The sequence below is a fragment of the Antechinus flavipes genome, chromosome 5 (assembly GCF_016432865.1).
Source record: "Antechinus flavipes isolate AdamAnt ecotype Samford, QLD, Australia chromosome 5, AdamAnt_v2, whole genome shotgun sequence".
NCBI lineage: Eukaryota > Metazoa > Chordata > Mammalia > Dasyuromorphia > Dasyuridae > Antechinus > Antechinus flavipes.
The window spans coordinates 211,239,094-211,253,421 of record NC_067402.1 but is presented as its reverse complement, the minus strand read 5'-3'; the positions used below and the strand labels follow the sequence as shown (position 1 = coordinate 211,253,421).

The following is a 14,328-nucleotide window of genomic DNA, read 5'->3' as shown; positions in this document are numbered from 1 at the left end:
TCATTGATAAAATGAGGATACTAATATCAATGACGTTACAAGGTTATTTGAGGATCAAACGAGATTACATGTGTTTAATATTTTATAAATCTTAAAGTATTGTATAAATTTTGGCTATTGTCAGTATCAATTATTGTAAATAATATATTGTTATTTCACTTTATCCATTCTACTATCCATTTTATGGATGATATTCATGTTCATGATTGTGATTATTGATTGTGTATTTTGCTCTGTCACATCCTTGTTTACTTTTTTCCTCTCTTTTCCCGTGCACTTTACAATGAAAGATAATGAATGTAAGTAACAGTCATGTCATATTTTAGTGACTTATTTCCTAATGCTATTCTTCTCTTCACCTTGAGACCTCAAAATCACTTTACAATGAAAGATAATGAATGTAAGTAACAGTCATATCATATTTTAGTGACCTATTTCCTAATGCTACTCTTCATCTTGAGACCACAAAATCATTATAATTTAGGACTTTTTTCCTTTTTATTCCTTCTTTATAATTTATCTTTATAAATTGGAGTTTGTTTTGCTTGTTCCTATTCTTGCCTTACTCTTTCTTCCTTCTTAAATTCTTTTCTTTTCCTACTTGTTTGCTACTTTAATATGTCTAGTTTGTGTGAGTTTATCTACTTGTTCAACCTTACTTTGTCCAGTTCAGGGGGGAAAAGTAATGTTCTTCATTTGTTTTCTCCAATTAGCCTATCCTTCCAAATTGTTCCCTTGAGTAGTTAATCCTCTCCTCTTCTTACATCCATCTTCCCTAATGTATTCCTTTTCTCTCTTAAGATCATCCAAATAGAACAAAACCTACTCTCAAACCCTATTTGTCTTTGACCCTTGAAAACAATAGAATTCTGAATAGATATTTTTCTTTTCTCCTATTAAAATGTAAGCAAATCATCACTATTTAGTTCCTTCCACTTCTTCAAATGAAGTTTCTCTTCTAGGTTTCTCTTGTCTCTTGAATTTATATTTTATAATTTTTACTTAATATTCTGATCTTTTCATTGAGAATACTTGAAAATCTCCTGTTGTATTAAAGGTACTTTTTCCCCCTCCTATGATATTATACAGTTTTACAGCATAAGTTTTCTTTTTTCTTTGACTCTTTGCTTTTTGGAATATTGTATTCCAAGATTTCATCTCCTTTATTATTTAGCATAGTCTTATAGATCCTAATTGTCTTTTTTTGGATTTTGAACTTGGGATATTTGTTTTCCTTGACACTACTAATTTACTGATTTATACTATTTTCACTTTACCCTCTGGTTCCTATAAATATGATTGAAGTTTTCTTTTTATTTGTTGAACTATAATATCCAGATTTTTTGTTTGGTCATGGTTTCCAGGGATCCTAATTTTTTAAATCATCTCAAACTTTTCTAAGAATTCTTATCTCCTGGAATCACTGACTTTTCATTCTTGGTGGGGGAGAAGGGGATAGAGAGAAGGGTGAGGCAGATTTCATTACTTGGGTAAAATTTTCTACTTTCACATCCTTTTTAAGAGTAAATAATAGAAACTTCAGCTCCTATGTGACTTTTCACATCTCCATCTTAGAAGCCTTCTTTTACATGTGCAAAACACAATATCTTCATCAAATGACAGTGAAATTTTGACATAATTGTTGTCTATTAGTATAATGCTTAATAATGCTATGTAAAGAAGCAGAAATACTACTTTAAAGTTAGCAAAAGTAGCAGACCTGATTCACAAAGAATGCTTATCCTGGAAGAAACCAAGGTTGTTTTTTTTTTTTTGAGCTGCTCAACAATAAGATTCTAAGACGTCTCAAAGAGGATAAACTTTCAAAGAATATAATTGTCTTAGCATTATTACCTACAAAAGATGACTGAGAAGCCAAACAACTAACTCATTTACTTACTCTCTCGTGTGTTAGTCATTATGAAAATGATTAATCTTTGATTGAAAAAATATAAGAGAAGGAATAGCAGCATGACTTTTACATGTAACAGAAAATCACTGTTTCATAATCACATAGTTGAGCGTATAGAGAATATAAGAACCTATGTTGTTAATCATAAAATACATTTGATTCAGTAGATAAAACCACAGCCTTAAAACTTGTCTTAAATGAAATGTCATGTACACATTCCTTAAGATTGTGCAAGATTTCCAGAGAGATGCAGCAGCAGGATTAACTTCATTTTATGATTCTTCAGTTTTCAAAATTAAGGCATACATCAACAGAAATACATGCTATTCAACAATATTTTTCAGTGTTATGTCTACTATCCAAATAAAAGGTATTTTGTATAGAAAAAAACAATAACTTTTATAACAAAATATTGTTAATCTTAAAAATGATCCTTTTTATTAAAACTCATATTTTCATAATGCAATGATGAGTCATCATTTACAAGAAATCATGATGAAGTGTATTGTTTCTGCCTCTAGCCAAAGAGGTATATTGTACTCTACAGACATTTTCAGACATAGTCAATATGTTTTGTTTTGTTTGACTGTTCTGATGTATATATAAGGGGAGCACTTTGGGGCATGGGGGCAATTGGGAAATGACAGTGATATGGGGGAGGAAGCATCATAAAATATTTCTAAAGGGTAGGAAAAGTATTTCGCATAATGGCCCAGACTGTGAATGAGCAACTGTTTGGGACCTAGCCTATAGGAATATACCGATACTTATATCTTAGAAGGATATGGCAAATGGACAATAAACTAAAATGAGAGAGACTTAAAAGAAGAGAAGGCTAAGGAGATTTGGGGAAATTTCATAGCGCTTTCAGTGAACCCATGTTTATTGACACATAAGCTCATACCTATTTCAGTTATTCTGTGGCTCTTCATGAGTTCATAAATTAATTACAAAGAAAATTTTTAAAAATACAGATGATCATGGATCATGGAAAAAGATATATGGTACATTTATATAAACTACAACATGTTGTCAATAATGATTTGTGTGTGAAAAGTGGCATTTAAAAACTTTTAAAATTTGCATGATTGGAAAGCAAGGTGTATTGTCATATTTTTCAAGGTATTGTCCTAAATTACTTTTCTTTTTCCCCATCGTTCTTTTAAAAAAAGGAGTCTACATTCATTGCCTCTGCTTTTTCATACATCACTTTCTTGTGAACCCCTTTTAATTTGTAGTACAACTCTAGAATGCCACTTAAACTGTTCTTTTCAAGTTTACATTGGAATGTAAATTTCTTGCAAATAGGGGATACTTGAGTGTTTCACAAAGGGAAATATATTATCTGTAACATTGTAAAAGTTTAATAAATGTTTTTTGGTTGATGGTTTACGAACCTAAAGCTTGTAAAGTACTAAATCCACTAGTCTTTTTTTTTTTTTTTTTCCCCTCCAGTCCTCTTCTTTTTTGACCCTTGCAATATTTGAAAGTCTTGATGACTTTTTCTTCCTAAGTACTCTCTTCTCCCTGGATTTTATCCAGCATTATATTCTCGATGGTGCCACTCTGACATTTGCTAGGTCTTCGTCTATGATTTCCCCCCCCCCCTTTTATATTTTTTCTGTTGTTCATATGACCAATTCATATGTTTCTATTTTCTTTCCAGTACAAATCACTTCCAAATCTATATCTAAGAGGTTATTTCTCCCAGGTTTCAGAGTATTTTGTAGATCCTTTTAATAAAACTGTAGATCACCAAACCCTCCAAGTGTATTAGTAAACACATCTCATTCAAAGCAAAGTCATTTACTAAGGTGATAGAGTAATAAGTAAAACTGTAAGTCATTCTACCCATAAACCCTCTAGGGTTCATTCTTCCACAAATACTGTGGTAAGAATGAACATAAAATATACTGGTACTGAGGAACACACACACAGGGAACATGTATGGCCAAGATAGCTGATTCCTCTAAGTGCTTTGGTACCTCAAAGGCTTTTCCCATGCAGTCTCTCACTGCTGCATCTGAGCTGATTTTTCCAGATTCTGCTCCAGAGCTCTCCACAGCAGCTCGGTCCTTGACTAAACAAATGCAGTGAGTTTTGCCTTGAATTCCATAAGCTGGCTCTCCCTTCTGTTATTATTTCTGCTCCCTACATCAAACTGCTCAGCTCACTAAATTCTTCTTACTAGAACAAATATACCTAGTATGAGCAAGTCCTTTCCTATTCACCATCTCCTCAACTGCTCTTTGATAGAAGTTCAGGAAACATTCCACAAAATTGCCCAGTACCTCATGCATCTCAAGCTATTCTGAACGGAATCAGAGCTCACAGACTTAGCTTTTTAAGTGTCATAATTTTATTATGATCCATCTTTTCCTTGCTCTGGTGATCACCTGCCATTCTAAATCATCAAGAATAAAGTTTTCAGAGGGAAACTTTCATTCTGTAAAGCAGATAAGATGTTTGTTGGCTTTTTTTTTTTTTTTTCAATAAACACTCCTAAATTCAGCCAAACCAGTTAATAAGTAATTGGTATTTCACTAAAGTATTTCACTAAAGAAATAAAAATATAATAGAAGATAGAAAATCTTAAAATGAGTTTTTTTAAGTCCATACTTTGGTTTAGTTGCCCCAGTTCCTAATTTGATATGACTGGCCCTAACATATTATAATAGTCTCCTAATCGGTCTTCCTGTCTCAAGTCTCTCCCATCTCTCCAATCTATCCTTTTTTCTCCCAAATTGACATTTCTAACGCACAAGTCTTGAACATGTCACTTCCCTGTCCCCTCACTCCCCCCCAAAAAAAAAAATCCTTAGATCCATTTGAACTCTAGGATAAAATAATAAAAAATAATTATTTTTCATGTAAAGTACTTTACAATCTATCTCCAACTTATTTTTCCATCTATATTTCCCAATATTTTATAAATTCTACATTCCAACTGAAATATGCCCTTCAGGATTTAGTTTAAATGACATCTTTCACAATAGGACTTTTCTGTGATTGTCGATGTTTCACTCCCTCCCACCCATAACAAATTATTTACATATGTACTTGTTTCCACTAACAAGATGTTAAGCCCTTTGGGAACAAGGAATATATCATTCATTTTTATTCTCAGTACATATTAATAAATAATTGAATTTAATTAAGTTTAATGCATCAAGAACAAAAGATAAATAGTCCATATGTGTATTGTAATCCACAAGATACTTTAAAACCCAAGGGAAAACCTCTATCTCTTGGGATAGATTTATGGAAAGACATAGATGAGTATTACACTAAAATATATGTTGTGTTCTATATCAATGGAAGCAGTACTCACATATGAAACCACAGATCCATCAGAGATTCAATATATTTATGAATTTACCAGTTTCATCACTGACCTAGAATAATCAGTATTCTGAACATAGCTTTGTTAGATGTCTGGTTAAATCTGTAAATACAAACCATACCTGATTCCAAATTTACTCATGACCTTGAGTTAAACTGGTCACAAAATTGCTTTTGAGAGAGAGACTGATAATGTATATAACTAAAATTCTAATCAAGTTATTCACTACTGTTTCTAAGACAGTGGAATTACAGTTTTTACCATACTAGGACCAACATACTTTATTTTCATGTTGATTATAATAGTTTAACATATATGTGCTGCTTTAAGTTTAAAAAGTTTTTTAATGCATTCTCTTATTTGATCCTCAAAATAATCCTGTAAAAGGACAGGATTTGTCTCTGTTTTACAAGATGTTTAATTTTACTACTTATTTCAACATCATTCTCTATTGATTATTGAAAGAAATGTCAGTAAATAATGCAGCATGATCTCCACATGTTTTTGTTTGTTTTGCTGAGGCAGTTGAGGTTAAGCGATTTGCCCAGGGTCATACAGCTAGCAAATATAAAGTGTTTGAGACCAGATTTGAACTCAGGTCCTCCTGACTTCAGGGCTGGTGCTCTATCCACTGCGCCACTTAGCTGCCCCAACATGTTTTTTAAAGGCAAATGGCAGGTGTATTCCATGAATTACAAATAAGAATTATACATTTATTTTTTTCAAATCATATTTATAAAATTCTATTGGTGTAGGAAAACCTTGAGAGGAACTAACCTTTATCCATGCTCATTAGTAACTTAATACCTTTAGAAAGTTGTACCACTAACTGAGAAGTTAAGAAACTTACTCAGGGTTTCAGAGATAATATTTGTTAGAGATAGATCTTGAATCCAGGTCAGAACTCAAAAGTCAAAACTGAATTCCTAATCCAGTCGCTCATTTGTTTTTATTTATAATATGCATATTATATTCAAAACAAATGAACTATTGTATTATGCCTTTTTTGCCTCCCACCCAAACACTGCCCAATCACCCTACCCTCAGTGCTTACTCAATTGAGAATGAAAGAAAAACAAATAGTCAAGGTACACAACTATGTAAAGAAAAAAAAAACTTTGAAAGAAAAAGGAACTTTGATCAATAAAATGACCAATCACACTTCAAGAAGACTAATGATGAAAGCATAATATTTTACTCCCGAGAGGTGAGGGACTCAAAGTACAGAAAGGGATATAGCAATATGTTATATATCTATATTTATATAGAAATGGCAGTGTGTACCTTGACTATTTGTTTTTCTTTCATTCTCAATTGATTCTCTTGGTTCAGTTCACTTTACTTTGCATCATATTGCACAAGTCTTTCCAAATTTTTCTGACACTAGCTTCTTCCTCAATACACAGTAAGTATTCTGTCACATTTGTGTCCCAAAACTTGTTCATCCTTTCTGTAAATGATGTGGGCACTCCCTCAGATTCCCATTATTTGCCACCTCAAAAAGAAGATATACGTCCTTCATTAAAGTTTGTTTTGCTTAGGGCTAATGTCTCCTTTAATCTATCCTCCTTCTAATTCCCCTTTTTCCTCTTATTCCCTGTTAAATGAAAGTTATTTCTGTACCCAGCTGTATGTTCTTGCTTTCTTTGAGCAGTTCAGATGAGAACAAGATTTAAGTTGCTACCCTTACCCTTTCTTCTTTGCTTGCATAGATGTAGCTGGGTTACCTAACTTTTTTTTTTAATATTTTATTTTATTTTATTTAATAATAGCTTTTTATTGACAGAATCCATGCCAGGGTAATTTTTTTACAACATTATCCCTTGCACTCGTTTCTGTTCCGATTTTTCCCCTCCCTCCCTCCACCCCCTCCCCTAGATGGCAAGCAGTCCTATATATGTTAGATATGTTGCAGTATATCCTAGATACAATATATGTATGCAGAACCGAACAATTCTCTTGTTGCACAGGGAGAATTGGATTCAGAAGGTAAAAATAACTCGGGAAGAAAATCAAAAATGCAAATAGTTCACATTCGTTTCCCAGTGTTCTTTCTTTGGGTGTAGCTGCTTCTGTCCATCATTTATCAATTGAAACTCAGTTAGGTCTCTTTGTCAAAGAAATCCACTTCTATCAGAATACATCCTCATACAATATCGTTGTCGAAGTATATAATGATCTCCTGGTCTTGCTCATTTCACCCAGCATCAGTTCACGTAAGTCTCTCCAGGCCTTTCTGAAATCGTCCTGCTGGTCATTTCTTACAGAACAATAATATTCCATAACATTCATATACCACAATTTACCCAGCTATTCTCCAATTGATGGGCATCCATTCAATTTCCAGTTTCTAGCCACTACAAACAGGGCTGCCACAAACATTTTGGCACATACAGGTCCCTTTCCCTTCTTTAGTATCTCTTTGGGGTATACTTAACTTTCTTTTCCTTTCCCTCTTCCCTTTACTCCCTCCTCCCCCCCCCCCCAGTGCATTTTCCCCATTTCCCTTCTCTTATTGAGGTCATCAAATAGAACTGCTAGATCCCTTCTGTGAACTCTGATGGTGATAAGATTCAGAGATTGAACTTCTTCTCTCCATATTTGAATATAAACATAGCTCTTTATCAAGTGGAGGGGGTGTTTCTTTATTCATCTAGCCTCTCCCTGACTTTAGACTTCATGTTTTGGGACTAGCCTCTGCACACTTTTAGAAGGAAGGCCTAGGCTGGTCCAACTGTTTATTTGTTGAGATATTCATTGAGTTCTCAAGGACACTTCTGACTAGAGATCAGCAAACTTTGAGCACTTTACAACAACTGATATAATCCTTTTTGATTGCTACACACTCTTTGTCTGAGCTTAGCAAATTCTTGACTTGGGTATGGGTCTCAACAAGTGGACTTCTGCTGGACTCAGCCACTTATTAGTATACAACCAACTGGGCAGCATTGCTGGATAAGAGTGACAGCTTAAGAATCCCTTAGTTCTAAGATTCCTGCCTTGGTTTTTCACTCTGAGCTAGAAGAAAAACCTGAGATCCTGCTCTGCTCTTGAAATATAAAATACGAGTCACACCATTGCTGCTTGCTCTTGAACTTGCTCTTTCTCAGCACTCTGTCCCATTTTTGCCCTGGTATGGGTCTGAGACAACCTCTTAAGCTCCTGCCCTAACCCTGACTTTAGCATTTAAAGATTTCTCTTTGTATCTTTGTGTCTCCCAGTCCTCACCTGGAGTAGAAATGATTTTTTTTTTCTTGGATATCCTCATCAGGATTCAGTCTGATGCCTTTTTAGGGAAAGGGGGAAATTTTCATTTTGACTCCATCTCCCGTAGTTCTTTCCACATCTATGCCATATTGTTCCTCCAGATTGATAGTTTCTCTCATGTTGATTTTATTTTTAAATACTAACAGTCTTTGACCAAATCAATATGTTTACTCTCTTCAAGTTGCCACCTATCCATGCCTGTTATATTCTATAAGTTCACCACATGGTGGGGACACCCAACTTGCTAGAGGCCCTAATCTCTTCTCAACATCATAAGAATACCAATAGCACTTATGTTCATTAATCATTCCATTTAACCAATCCCCTTTTTTTTCCATTAATATATCTCTTGATCACATCTTCTAATTCTCCTTTCTAATTACTTTTTGATGTAGTATTGCAACTTATTCCCACCATGAGCCTTTTTATTCTCACCTGATAATTCACTTTCAGTTCTTCAGGGATTGAACTGTGAGTATTCCATATCTTCTAGCCATATAACATGACAAAAGAAGAATAATTTTAAATTGTTTCTATTTATTATTGCCAATATTTTGGATCATTTAAAAAAAATTTCTTCAAAACCAGTTTTATATTGGACCTAAAACAAAAAGAGCAACATAAAGAACAGTAATACTTTGAAGAGAAATAAAAGCCTTTCTCTGAACTTGGATACCAGAGTTAGATATGACATCTGTAAACCAATATTTAATAATAATCCCAAAATACATACTGTTTAGAATTCATATTATAATGAATATATTTATAATGAATATTGTTAGTATTTCTTGTAGAAAAATGTTTAAAGCAAAAAAAAAAGTGTTAAATATTTTCTTAAAGCTCTTGTAACCATAAGAGAACCAATTTATTTAATATGGAAACCAAATACCACATGCTAAATTGTCATTTCGTGCATATGTCATTTGTTTAAGAATTTTGCATTTTTTCCTTTCATATTCACACCACTGCTTTTAATTGAAGTGAATATCAGGCATTTATGCAGGATTTATATTTTGATTAACTAGAATGTTTAGAATGAAAATTATTACTCCTTTGATCACTAAAGTTCGTTTACTTCCTCAATATAATAATTCCAGATAATAATTTCAAATCCATCAACATTTGTCAAACACCTACTTTGTCCAAGGAACATTGCTGGCCTCTAGATAGTCTTTTTAAATTTTAAAGATTTTTTAAATTATATAGGATGAAAAAGAAATCCAAATAAAATAATCTAAGAATATTTCAAAAGAAAAAAGAACAATCTCTAATCTGTGCCTGGAAGAAACGTTATGAAAGGCAAAAATAAGGAGAGATTATATTCTAGGCATGCAGAATTACCTGTGAAAACTACTAGCAGATAGGATATTGAGTTCAGAGAATAACTACTTGTCCAACACAAAAAGTACATGAATGAGGTGTAATATGAAATAAAATCATAAGGAAGGTTGAAACCAGATTATAGAGTTCCTTGATATGAATATTCATTATATCATATTATAAATTTATATGGAAATGTTGGTGGCGGTGGTGGTTCCTTTATTCTCAGAGAGGACTGTGACATGCTAGTGAAATAAATTTGAGTGTGGGAGGGCTGGGCAAGGTCACCTGTCTCACTTTCCCCTGCAGAGCTATCTGGGTCCAGTGGCAGGATTAGTTGGCTATGTATTGACTTTATGCCTAGGGAACAGGATATGCGGTACTGATATGAAGTGGGTTTGGGTTGTTGTTTTTGTTTTGATGGGTTTTTTTATTCTTGCCTGTTTTAAAGATGATAGCCAAAAAAAATGAAATTTTTGTTGTTAATCCAATTTTTGCAAATATTTGTTTTTCACCTTTTAGTTTTCAGTTTTAAAAATCAGTGGGTTCTAAATCTAAAAATCACTTTATTCTGTGTGAGTAGAAATGATTTTCCACTTCTTGCTTCATGCAATAAATTTCTGTAATATCCTTTCTTAGTTTGCCTGCAACAGACAAGCAACAAAGTGTTCCTGCAATTTTGTATTTGCATTTTCTGTGAAAGATGTCAAGTTCAGGGAACAACTTATTTGAACAATCCAATTCGATTTGAACATGTAGTACATGAATGGAGTGATAATATGAAATAGAGATATAAGGAAAGTTGTGAAATTATATTGTCAAATGCTTAATATGAATATTCATTCTAATATGATACAGATTCATATATATTATGTGGTGTCCCAGAATCTACTGTAATCAATTGCTTCTTTGAAGTGATCTAATTAAGCCACAGTACAGAATTTTTGTCCCTAAAATGCCAACATTCAGCTGTATTGAAATAAAATACATAAAAATGCATTATGAACTATTACCAAAAGTCCAACTTCTAAATAACTTATTTCTATTTAATACTATTTTATACTCTTTAACTCTTCACAAATTTTTCACATTTTTTATCTCATTTTCACAGGGATATTATGAAATTATATCAATGATATACTCATTTTATAGAAAAGGTTAAGTTTTACTGTGATTCTGGTTAAAGAAAGTCATGCAAGTTAATGAAGGACCTGGTTACATTAAGACTTAATGGTTAGAGGGGGAAAAAAGACTTAATGATTAGGTTTAGATTAAAATTTGAATACTTTTTTGTTTCAGAAAATAATCATCAGCTTTTGTCGGTCTAAGACTGAAGGGGTAGTGATTGAATATAAAAATATGTAAACTTTGTAAGATGTTTTCACATTGATACCCAAGTAGTAGAGTATAGTGGAAAGACAAATGGATCTTGAGTTAGAGGACATGAACTTGAATCCTATTTTTACTTATATAACCTTGAACAAGTCACTATCCTTTCTTGATCCACATTTCATAATCAGCAGAATGAGAAGGTTTAGCTGAATGCTTCATAAAATCATTTTAGTGCTACATTTTTTGGTTATCATCATATAAATATTTCAAAATATCATAGGTGTCTGTAAAATAAGCTATAAATATACATGATTACAAGTTTTGCAGTAAGCAACTCAGAGTTTACATAATCTAACGATAATATTGTCTTCTTCAAAGTTATATATTTAGGAAGTTATTTGCTAAATTTATATTAGTGGAACAACTGTTGCTTGAAACATTTTTCCAACTTCTCTTTTGAAATTTCAGAATCCTAGCACATTATTTTACGCATTTTTTAAAATTACTTTTATTATATCATCATTTCTGGGTATGTCCCTCAAGTCCTTTTTCTAATGCTGATTTTTTTTCTATAAACTTTATAGTTTATAAGAAAAATTGTAGAATGGGATTATATCATGGAATGCTTTTGATTGCAATGATCTGTTTGATTGCCATAGCTTTAAAATGTTTCTCTGTTTGTATTCATTCTCTTTTCTGTTAATTATTTTTGAGAAACTATTGGTCTCACCCTAGACCCTGATTCAAATTAATAATAGACTTGTATAGATATAATAAATCACTAAATATTATCAGAACCTTAGATAATGAAAAACTTTTTCAATTTTATTCCATATATATATATATATACTGAGTGACACATATATACCTAGTTCAGTGTGAGATGGCTGAAAAGATAGAGTGGCATATGGATAGCCCTCATAGCATAATCCCTGCCCTCAAGAATTGTTTATAAATCTTTTCCAATAATGCCTTCCTATTACACAATTAGGAAGTAGAGAGTGAAGTCACATCATTAGTATAAAAAAGGCATTTGGGAACTTCTCGGAATTATTATATTGATACTTTTTTGCACAGAGTTTGCTTTTATCAATTTTTTTTGTGCTTTTATCATTTCTGTGCAAACAAAACTATTTGTTTTGATTTTTTTAGTCAGATTAAATTTATATTAACTGCCTATTATGCATATGGTACTGTGATGGCACAGAGAATACTGAGACAAACATGAAACATTTCCCACTCTCAAGAAGCTTACTTCCATTGGGGGAAATAGAGATGTACAGAAGGAAATGCAATACAAGAAAATTCAGAAAGGGAGAGAGGATGGGGTTCAGAAAACATTATGAAGATTAAGTTAGGAAAGACTTCACAAAGGTGAAAATATTATTTGAGCTTACTCTCGAAGAAAGGCAAAAATTCTGAGGTAAGGAGAGAGTACATTCCAGAATTAAGGAATGTTTTGTGCAAATGTGTGAAACTGAGAAAAATGGAGTAATTATGGAAGTGAAGGAATCCAGTTTGGCTAGAGAGCAGGTTTCCTAATGGAGAAGAGTATTATTGTAAGACTAAGAAGCTATAAAAAATAGAATGGCAGGCAATAGCAAAGAGCCTGAATGAGGGTGATTGTGAGAGATGTAATGCCACTAAAATTTTGGAAAGAGTCATAGATGGCTCCAAAGTTTTGAGCCCAGGTATCTAGACATTGTGATGCCCTCAACAGAAAGGATTCTGCTTGAAATATCATGCTTGAAATATCTTCTCTCTCTAAAACATTCAAGAGAAGATAATTGGTAGGCAGATACTAATAGATATTGATGATCTAAAAAGAGTTGCACTAAATGTCTAGATTTGAAAGCATCTGCATGAAGATGGTACTAGAACCCAAAGGGGCTGATCGAGATTTCCAATAAAAGGGCATATGAAATAAAAACAAAAGTTCTCAAAGCCCTAGGCAGTAATATTCATTATAACAAGAGAATAAACAGACAGGTTGCTTTAGATATCAGTGATTTAAAATTGAAAAGTCATTGGAATGTCATACTAACTTGGAAGTGTAGAATAAAACTATTTTATTGCTTTAAATATAGGCTTACATAATAGAATGTTTTAGAAATACATAATTGACTATGTTGCTGAAAAAAAAAATCTTCAAAAACTATTGCAGTGTCAGGATTCCATACTTAGTGTTAGAATTTAATTTGAGTCACAGCCTACAAACTTTCTTGCTGATGAGGATGTTTTCTTATTTACACCTTGGCTTTTAGACTAGTTTAATCAATATTGTACAATAAGTGGCTCCATCACAATATTTATACATTTAGAACTTTTGTCTTGATTCATCAATTTATATAATCATCAATCATTGTTTGGTTTAGATAATTATAGTGATGAATGGGGCCTTCATGTGTAAAACCTGGCAGTTATCTTTGGGATGGACTTAGAATTCTCATAACTCAGCCTTACAAATGAAAATTTTAAGATCACACTAAAAAATTTTATTAGTGTGAAAAACTTCTGCAGCAATTCCCATTATTAGCAAAGCCATTAAGTGATGGAATATATCAGAAAACAAAATTAGATAAATATTGTTATGGTATAGGATTTTAATCATTACAAATAGCGTGAATATTGGGGGGGGGGGTTGGAGTTCACAATTATACTATACTAATACATGAAAATAGCAAAATCTTTTTCCCTGATCGTCAAAGTCATGTTTCTAAAACTTTACTGATTACATAATTCTTAAGAATAGTACTTTCTATATTTTTAATCTGGTAAGTTGTAGAAAATCATAGTGAAAATAAAATGAAAGAGGATTAGTCTCCACTTATATTTTACTTTTCTTTTGATGAAGGCGGAGAGAGGTACAATACAAAATGGTGCTACAAATGGCTTTGCACTCAAAAATTTGAGGAAGAATTTGAATATTAAAATTTTATTCAGATTTTCTTTTTCTAAAACAACAATTTTAGAGAAAAGAAAAAAATTTGTGGCACAGAAATATCTGTAATGATTTTATGGTTTCCTTATCAAGCAAAGGCTTAAGTTTTATGATTCTTTATTTTAAGTACCATTTCATTTTATTCCCTCCCTTGCTTCATTACACAAATAATACGGGACCTTCAAGTTAGAGTACACCAGCTTTTCATACTGT

General features: G+C 32.5%; 1 protein-coding gene across 5 annotated transcripts in view; it reads left to right on the top strand.

Annotated features, from left to right (window-relative positions):
• USP15 (ubiquitin specific peptidase 15) overlaps positions 1-14,328 on the top strand; it is a 154,145-nt gene that overhangs the window by 102,873 nt on the left and 36,944 nt on the right. The window lies entirely within an intron of this gene.